The following is a 9,571-nucleotide window of genomic DNA, read 5'->3' as shown; positions in this document are numbered from 1 at the left end:
GCTGTTGGGAAAGGGATTTATTTGACTGAGTAGCTCACCTTGGGGAGCGCCGATTTTGTTCGTCAAGAAAAAGGATGGTTCACATCGGATGTGTATCGATTACCGAGAGTTGAACAACTTGACGGTTAAGAACCGGTATCCATTACCTAGGATCGACGATCTGTTCGATCAGTTGCAGGGGGCATCTTAGTTCTCCAAGATAGACTTGAGGTCGAGTTATCATCAGATGAGGGTTCGGGATGAAGATATCCAGAAGACTGCTTTCAGAACTCGTTATGGACATTATGAGTTTGTGGTGATGCCTTTTGGGCTCACCAATGCCCCGGCTGCGTTCATGGATCTTATGAACCGGGTGTGCCAGCCGATGCTGGATCGGTCGGTGATCATATTCATCGATGATATTTTGGTGTATTCGAGGTCTAGGGATCAGCATGAGGAACATTTGAGGGAGATTCTTGGGGTATTGAGATCGGAGAGGCTGTATGCCAAATTCTCCAAGTGTGATTTCTGGTTACGAGAGGTCCAGTTCCTCGTGCATCTTGTTAACCAGAAAGGGATATTGGTCGACCCGGCCAAGATTGAGGCGGTGTTGAGGTGGGAGGTGCCGAGATCGCCTACTGAGATTAGGAGTTTTCTGGGTTTGGCTGGATATTATCGCAGGTTTATCAAGGATTTCTCCAAGATTGTCGTGCCACTTACTAGGATAACCCGGAAGGGTGCTGCGTTTTCATGGGGACCGGAGCAGCAGTCATCATTCGAGATGCTTCGTCAGAAATTGTGCGAGGCTCCGGTGCTTGCACTCCCGGAAGGGATGGAGGATTTTGTGGTGTACTGTGATGCATGTATATCGGGTTTGGGGGCGGTGCTTATGCAGAGGGGTCATGTGATAGCGTATGCTTCGAGGCAGTTGAAGCCTCACGAGTCAAGATATCCCACCCACGACCTGGAATTGGGGGTTGTGGTGTTTTCCCTCAAGATCTGGCGGCATTATCTTTATGGGGTTCGGTGTACCATCTAAACGGACCACAAGAGCCTGAAGTACTTGATGGATCAGCCAAATCTGAAGGAGATGGTTGGATGTGGTGAAGGATTACGATTGTGAGATCCTGTACCACCCGGGGAAGGCTAATGTGGTGGCCGATGCATTGAGCCGTAGGGAGGAAAGCGCCTCGATCCGAGATATTTGTATGAGGTTGACGATGATGACCCCGGTTTTGGATACTATTTGAGGAGCTCAGGCTGAGGCTGCGAAACCAGAAAACCAGAAAAGGGAGCGGGTTGTAGGTCAGGTATCAGGGTTCGTCACGGATGGTCGAGGGCTTATGACTCTTCAGGGTCGGATTTGGGTACCGTTTGTGGGCGGTGCGCGTGCTATTTTGATGGAGGAAGCGCATCGATCGAAATTCTCGATTCATCCCGGGGCTACAAAAATGTATTTGGATCTAAGGAAGGAGTATTGGTGGCCCTGTATGAAAAAGGATGTTGCATGGTTTGTTGAGAGATGCTTGACTTGTCGGCAGGTTAAGGCCGAGCACCAGCGACCGCACGGTAAATTGCAGCCGCTAGATATTCCCGAATGGAAATTGGAACAGATTACCATGGATTTTATCACCAAATTGCCGCGGACTGCGAGGGGAGTCGATGCGATTTGGGTGATCGTGGATAGATTGACGAAGAGCGCTCATTTTCTAGCCATCAGCAAGAGCTCTTCTGCGGAGAAGTTGCCGGAATTATACGTGAGGGAGGTGGTATCGCGGCATGGGGTTCCGATGTCGATTGTTTCAGACTGCGATGTGCGTTTTACTTCCAGGTTTTGGAAGAAGTTTCATGAGGAGTTGGGTACGAGACTGCATTTCAGTACCGCATACCACCCGCAGACGGACGGACAAAGCGAGCAAACGATTCAGACGCTCGAGGATATGCTCCGAGCATGTGTTTTAGAGTTCGGACGGAGCTGGGACACCTATCTACCTTTAGCAGAGTTTTCGTATAACAACAACTATCATTCGAGCATTGGTATGCCACCCTTTGAGCTGTTGTATGGGTGGAGGTGTCGCACCCCCATCTGTTGGGGAGAGGTGGGGCAGCGGGTGATGGGTAGCACGAAGATCGTACTCCAGACAATCGAGCAGATTCAGCAGGTCAGGCAGAGGTTGTTGACCGAGCAGAGTCGCCAGAAGAGTAATGCGGACAGGCGGCGGTCCGAGCTCGAGTTTCAAGTGGGTGACCTTGTGCTCTTAAAGGTCTCTCCTTGGAAGGGAGTGATTCGGTTCAGGAAGAGGGGCAAGTTGGGGCCCCGGTATATTGGACCCTTTAGGGTAATTGCTAGGGTAGGCCGGATAGCCTACCGGTTGGATCTACCTGCTGAGTTGGGGCAGATCCATGATACTTTTCATGTCTCACAGTTGAGGGAATGTATTGCCGACGAGTCGGCAGTGGTGCCATTGGATGATATTCAGGTGGATGCAGGTCTGAACTATGTGGAGAGACCGGTAGCGATCAGGGATCGGAAAGTTAAGGTTCTGAGAAACAAGGAAGTACCCCTGGTACAAGTGTAGTGGCAACATCGGAAGGGGTCCGAGCTCACATGGGAATCCGAGTCGGAGATGCGGGATCAGTATCCGGAGTTGTTTTCAGTATGGGACTTCGGGGGCGAAGTCTGATTCAAGTGCGGGAGAATTGTAACAGCCTGAAATCTAGGTATTCTTCTGTTGGACATTTAATTTTATTAAGTTAATGATTTGGGGTTTTCATGGTAGGCGAGTACGCTGGGCGTACAAGGTGTACGCTGCACGTACTCACGCGCCTCATTTGGACGCGTTCCCCCTCAGGTACGCGGGGCGTACCCAAGGTTACGCCCAACATAACTCATTCAGACCCAAACCCTAATTTCCTTTGTTGAGGCTATAAAAGGAATGTGTGGCTGGACTTCTCAGCCACCACCCCTCAGAGTGAAACCCTAAATAGTGTGTGCCATCGTCCTTAAGCCTTTGTGTGTGCATTCTAAGCTTGTTAGTGCCATTTTAAGGTTTCAAAGAAGAAGAAGAGCTTGTTGGAGAGGCAAGAAGTGGTGCTCAAGTGTAGATCTGAGCTTTGCAAGGGTTAAAGCTTCAATTTCAGGTAAAAAGTTCGGATCTTGACACTTGGTTCTTGTTGTATTCTTTAGATGTCATTTTCTAGGGTTTAAGTCCCAAAGGTGGAGACTTTTGTGCAAATGGCCTCCATAAGCTTAGATGCTTCATGTTTCTGATCTTTGGAGTTGTAGACTGATAAAAATGGCATCTTGGACGTGGGTATTGCACCATGCATGAGATCTAGGTCCTTGAGTTTGAATAAAAGGTTGTTAGGTGGTGTTGGAGCCTTTACAGCCATGCCAAGGCTTAAAGGTCTCGACTTTATGGGTTTAGACACACTAAGGGAGTCGGATCTAGAAGTTGGATCAATGACTTAACTGATTAAGACCAGAAAATGGAGGGTGGCTGATTTTGGTGGTTACGCAGGGCGTAACTTCCATTACGCGCCGCGTACTAGGTGGAGACCCCGATCCGGGGGGAGTTGGCGATGTATGCCCTGCGTACATCTAGCGGTACGCCCCGCGTACTCTCATGGTTGACTCTTGTTGACTTTTAGGGTTTTGGTCAACATAAGGACTTTAGGTCAGGGAAGGGTAAAATGGTCTTTTACCCTTTCAGGAAGGATGATAAGGGGTAAAGTTTTAGTAGTGGAAGTCTTCGTGTATTAAATGATATTTTTATGCTTAGGCGAGGTTGAGCCGTCATTGGATTCGGTGATAGCGAGGGCACGAGATCTTAGACTTCCCACGAGGTAAGTTTTCTCACTATACTGTACCCGGAAGGGTTTGACTGTGTGACCGGAAGGTCGGATAGCTATGAGATGTATGTGTTATGTGTGATAAGTTATTCGTTATATGTGCCATGTATGATATGCTTGATATGGGCCAGAAGGCATTATATTATGGGCCGGAAGGTGAATATGTTATGGGCCGGAAGGCGTTGTAAAATGGACTGTAAGGTTGACGTGGGTAGGACCGGAAGGTTTACGTAGTCGGGACGGAAGTCCCCTGAGACACATGGACCGGAAGGTCAGGGCCTGGAAAGGCGTATGTGCGTAGGTTGTGTTTTGGGGAACTCACTAAGCATTTATGCTTACAGTTGTTGTGTTATGTGTTTCAGGTACTAGCGAGGACCGTGGGAAGGCGCCGGCATAATCGTACACACACTCGGGGGAAACTATTTTTGTATTCTTTGTTATGTAATCGGTCGTGACAATATTGTTTACATTGGAACCTAAATTATTACTCGGTGTTTTTGATGTTTGTAAAAATGAAAATTTGGTTTTAAAATTTACGTCGTTACATGTTGACTCTTGGAGTTGTTGTCTAGCAAGGGAAGAGGAGATCTAGCCAAGAGGAAGCAAGAGAGGGGTGGATTCTTGAAGAACTAAGGTCCAGGACATCACAACTTAGGTACTATTCGAATCCTCCTTTGTTATTGTGATGTTCATATATTTTTAGGGTTTTTGAACCCATTTGTGGCTAAATCTAGCATCCTCATGGTCCCTTGGCGAGTTATCGCTATGAATATGGACCCATAGAGGTCCATAGCACCTCCTTGCCCAAGCTTTATGTGCATCCATGGAGGTTTTGGGTTGGGATCAATGTATTTGAGGCTAAAACACCATTAATGAGTTATTTGATGCTTAATAAGCACCAAGACTTGGAATTTACGTGGTCAATAAGATTAAGGGGACTGGATCTATGAGTTGCTAGAGTGGATCTGACCTTAGAAGGTCGTTTGAGGTTGTGCATGGAATGCACTCGCCGAGTCCACTCCCAGACTCGGTGAGTTGGTGCGGGTTGTTCAGTGATTACGAACCAGGGACTGAGTAACCGAGTTGGGTGAGTGACTCGGTGAGTCGGGAGAGATTCAGAGGGATCGGGTTCCCGTAGGGACTCGGCGAGTCCACGCCAGACTCGGCGAGTCGGGTCAACCGTTGACCGTTGACCATGGTTGACTAGTTTGACTTTGTAGTGTTAGTCAGCCAGGGTCAAGGTGGTATTAAGTAGAGTTATGCTTGTGTTGTAGGAGGACGATAGCTCGAGAGATCGAGCACTAGTAGTTACGAGATTTACGAGTTACCGAGATACGCGAGGTGAGTCTTCTCACTATACATTACCTTGAGTAGGTATTTCGAGTTGACCATAGAGTCTCATGTGCTATGTATGAGTTTATGTGTTGTCTTAGAGATTTCGTGCTATGTGTTATTTGTATGCTGCATGATTATATAGACCGGGCAGGAGGGCCCAACGATACTGACCGGGCCGGAGGGCCCAACAAGCTATGATTGGACCAAAGGGTCCGACGAGCTGCGGGGCTGGAGGGTCCTGCTGAGACATCTTGACCGGAGGGTCGGGTTTAGCCTTGCGTGGCGTGTTTGTGATATGTGGTATTTTGGGGAACGCACTAAGCATTTATGCTTACAGTTGTTGTGTTTGATGTCTCAGGTACCAGCGAGGACCGTGGGAAGGCGAAGGCTTGACTTGTACACACCCACACCGATGGAGTTTATGTTAGAGAGATCTTGGGATTTGTTTGAAAACACTGTTGTTATGGTTTTGAGATTATGATATGATATACATTTTGTGATTTAAAAATGAAAAATTAAATTGGAAATTTTACGTTGTTACAAGTTTGTATCAGAGCCTTGGTTTGAGGGATTCGGATGCACCTTCGGGCGTATTTGAACACAAACCAAGGATTTGAGAAATTTTCAAACAAAACTAAAATTTTCTAAAAAGAAAAAGAGGTTTTGGAATCAAGCAGAGTGGAAGGTGTGTACGGTCAGCCAGTGCCCGAACGGTGATTCCCCAAAATACCCTTACATTATATGTTATGAGTTATGAGATATTATGTTGTGCATGCTAGAGAGGCTAGGTATTCCTATTAGGACTAGAGTGGCCTGATTTGTGATGCTTTAGCCTAGGAGATTGCTGCTACTATGAGATACTTTGAGAGTGAGTAGGTAGCAGTGAGGAGCTCGTGAGAGGTCTACTGAGGGTAGCCAATGCATAGCGAGAGTAGAGTATTTATGACTTGGGATCCTAGGAGGAGGACTTGGGTTGTATATTGATTCGGTGTGGATGATAGTATTGGGCCCGTACTATTGAAGACAATGGACTGGTGCGCAGTCCAAGTAAGAATCCTTGGGGTACCAGAAGTTGAGGATGATTAATTTGTCGAGTGTGAGTATGCTCAAAAGTGTCCCTAATAGTTCTTATGTTGTATTTCAGAGATTGATCATGGTCAGGACACGCCATACCATCGAGGGCAGTGGGATGAATGATGAGGAGATCCATCAGATCATCCATGAGGAGGTGGTTGCTGCCATCAGAGCCGAGATTCCGGAGATGTTTGGGTCTATTAAGACCACACTGATCGAGACATTTGACGAGCGTTACGTTGCTTTCACTGATGCTGCTGTTGCTGCAGCCACAGCAGCTGTTGCTGCTGCAAGACCCCAGGGTGGTGATTCGTTGCTGTACCAAGAGTTCAGCAACACGAAACCACCAGAGTTCGATGGTACACAGGATTTGATCGCCGCCATGAGGTGGATCTCAGACATAGAGGGGTGTTTCTATACGTGCTCGTGTCCGGAGCACTTGAGGGTGCGGTTTGCCCTCAAACAGCTTTGCTGGGGGCGAAGGACTAGTGGAAGTTTGTGACCGCGAGCTATTAGACAGCTGAGCTGACTGCAGTGACCTGGGAGAGGTTTACTGCAATGTTTCGTGACAAGTATGTTCCCCAGGTGGAGAGGGAACGCTTAGCCCAGGAGTTTCTGACCCTCAAGCAAGGGATTGAGTCGGTGACAGTGATTACGAGGATGTTTCATGAGCGGGCATTGTTTTGCCCGGAACAGGTGTCCACTAAGCAGGCTCGCATGAGCCGATATCTGAGTATACTGAAGAGGGACATTCGTGAGTTCGTGGCAAACTCGACTTACCAGACATTTGCCAAGCTCCAAGCAAATGCCCGGAAGAGGGAGATTGAGCTTGAGACGCAGGCGAGGGAGGAAGCCGAGTCTCAGAGGGGTGATCGGCGACCGGCACAGTCGCAGCCAGCCGCCAAGCGGGCAAAGCCCGCTGATTCGAGGACGAGTAGTTCGAGGGGCCGTACTTGTGGGAAGTGCGGCAAGAGCCATGATGGGCCATGCATGTCTAGGGTATGCTACAAGTGTGGGAAGGAAGGGCATTTCGCGAGGGATTGTCCTAAGGGGTTCTCGGTTTGCTTCCATTGCAACCAAACCAGCCATCGGAAGGCCGAGTGCCCCTAGCTTCAGAGGATAGTGCAGGGATCCGTACCTACAGTTCGAGCTACTGAGACCCGGCCGGCAAAGGCCGAAGCACCGAAGGCTAGGGGGAGAGCCTTTCAGTTGACAGCAGAAGAGGTCCGCGCAGCACCTGACGTCGTGGCAGGTACATATTCTTTATTTATTTATGTTGAGTTATATTGTGATGATTATATGTTATGCGTAGGTACTTTTCTTGTGAATTCTGTACCTGCATTAGTGTTGTTTGACTCGGGTGCGAGTCGGTCGTTCGTATCTGTGACTTTTAGTCGGCACATTAGTATTCCGAGGGAGGCGTTAAGTCGACCTCTGCAGGTTTCCATAGCTGATGAGCGTGAGGTATGTGCTACCGAGGTGATACGTGGATGCGTACTGGAGATCTTCGGAGTGGAGTTTCCGATTGACTTGATATCGATTTCCATGAGGGATGTTTGTGTTATAGTGGGCATGGATTGGTTCAGCCGTTTCGGGGCTGTCATAGATTGCGAGCATCAGTTGGTGATGATCCGAGATCCTAGTGGGGGAGTGCTGATAGTTTATGAAGAGGGGACTCGTGGTGGTTCGGTATTCTGTTCGGCTGCCAGAGCAAGGCGGAGCTTGCAGCAGGGCTGCAAGGGATTCGTGGCCTATGTGACGGATGTACGAGAGGCTGTTGGGAGGCCAAGTTCAGTGGATGATGTGCCGATAGTGCGTGAGTTCCGGGACGTGTTCCCCGAGGAGTTGTCGGGCGTCCCTCCCGAGTGGCAAGTGGAGTTTCGTATCGATTTGATTCCCGGGGCCACGCCTATCGCTAAGGCGCCATATCGCCTAGCGCTGCCAGAGATGCAAGAGTTATCCTCACAGCTGCAGGAGCTGTTGGGGAAAGGGTTCATCCTTCCCAGTAGCTCTCCCTTGGGAACGCCGATCCTTTTTGTCAAGAAAAAGGATGGTTCGCACCGAATGTGCATTGATTATCGGGAGCTGAACAAGTTGACGGTCAAGAACCGTTATCCACTACCGAGGATCGATGATCTATTCGATCAGTTGCAGGGGGAGTCTTGGTTCTCCAAGATAGACCTGAGGTCGGGATATCACCAGATGAGAGTTCGGGATGAGGATATCCAGAAGACGGAGTTTAGGGCTCGTTACGGGCATTATGAGTTCGTGGTGATGCCATTCGGGCTCACCAATGCACCCGCGGCATTCATGGACCTCATGAACAGGGTGTGTAGGCTGATGTTGGATAGATCGGTAATTGTATTCATTGATGACATCCTGGTGTATTCGAGGACCAGAGAGCAGCACGATGAGCATTTGAGGGAGCTCCTCGGAGTTTTGAGATCGGAGAGGCTATTCGCCAAATTCTCCAAGTGCGATTTTTGGTTACGGGAGGTCCAGTTCTTAGGGCATCTCGTTAACCAGAATGGGATATTGGTTGACTCGGCCAAGATCGAGGCCGTGATGAGTTGGGAGGTGCCGAGGTCACCTGCGGAGATCCGGAGCTTCTTAGGGCTGCCAGGCTACTATCGGAGATTTATCAGGAACTTCTCCAAAATTGCTATGCCACTTACCAAGTTAACCCGGAAGGGTGTTACTTTCTCATGGGGTCTGGAGCAGCAGACCTCATTTGAGAACCTTCGCCAGAGATTGTGCGAAGCTCCCGTGCTTGCATTACCGGAAGGGATGGAGGATTTCGTGGTGTACTGTGATGCATCGATATCGGGGTTGGGAGCGGTGTTGATGCAGAGAGGGCATGTGATCGCGTATGCGTCGAGGCAGTTAAAGCCTCATGAGACGAGATATCCCACCCATGATCTGGAGTTGGGGGCTGTGGTTTTCGCCCTCAAGATCTGGCATCACTATCTGCATGGGGTTCGGTGTACGGTATACACGGACCATAAGAGCTTGAAGTACTTGATGGATCAGCCAAATATGAATATGCGTCAGAGGAGATGGTTGGATGTGGTAAAGGATTATGATTGCGAGATCCTGTACCACCCGGGCAAGGCTAATGTGGTAGCCGACCCCCTGATTCGTAGGGGCAGAGGGTGCCCCGATGCAAGATATTTGTTTGAGGTTGACGGTGATGACCCCGATTTTGGACACCATCCGAGGGGCTCAGGCTGAGGCTGCGAGATCAGAAAACTAGAAAAGGGAGAGGGTGGTCGGTCAGGTATCGGAATTCGTTACGGATGGTCGGGGACTTATGACTTTTCAGGGCCGAATT

Source organism: Lactuca saligna, chromosome 2, assembly GCF_052625555.1.
Source record: "Lactuca saligna cultivar CGN05327 chromosome 2, ASM5262555v1, whole genome shotgun sequence".
Lineage (NCBI taxonomy): Eukaryota > Viridiplantae > Streptophyta > Magnoliopsida > Asterales > Asteraceae > Lactuca > Lactuca saligna.
The sequence above is the reverse complement of the archived record's forward strand: the minus strand, read 5'-3'. Positions refer to the sequence as shown.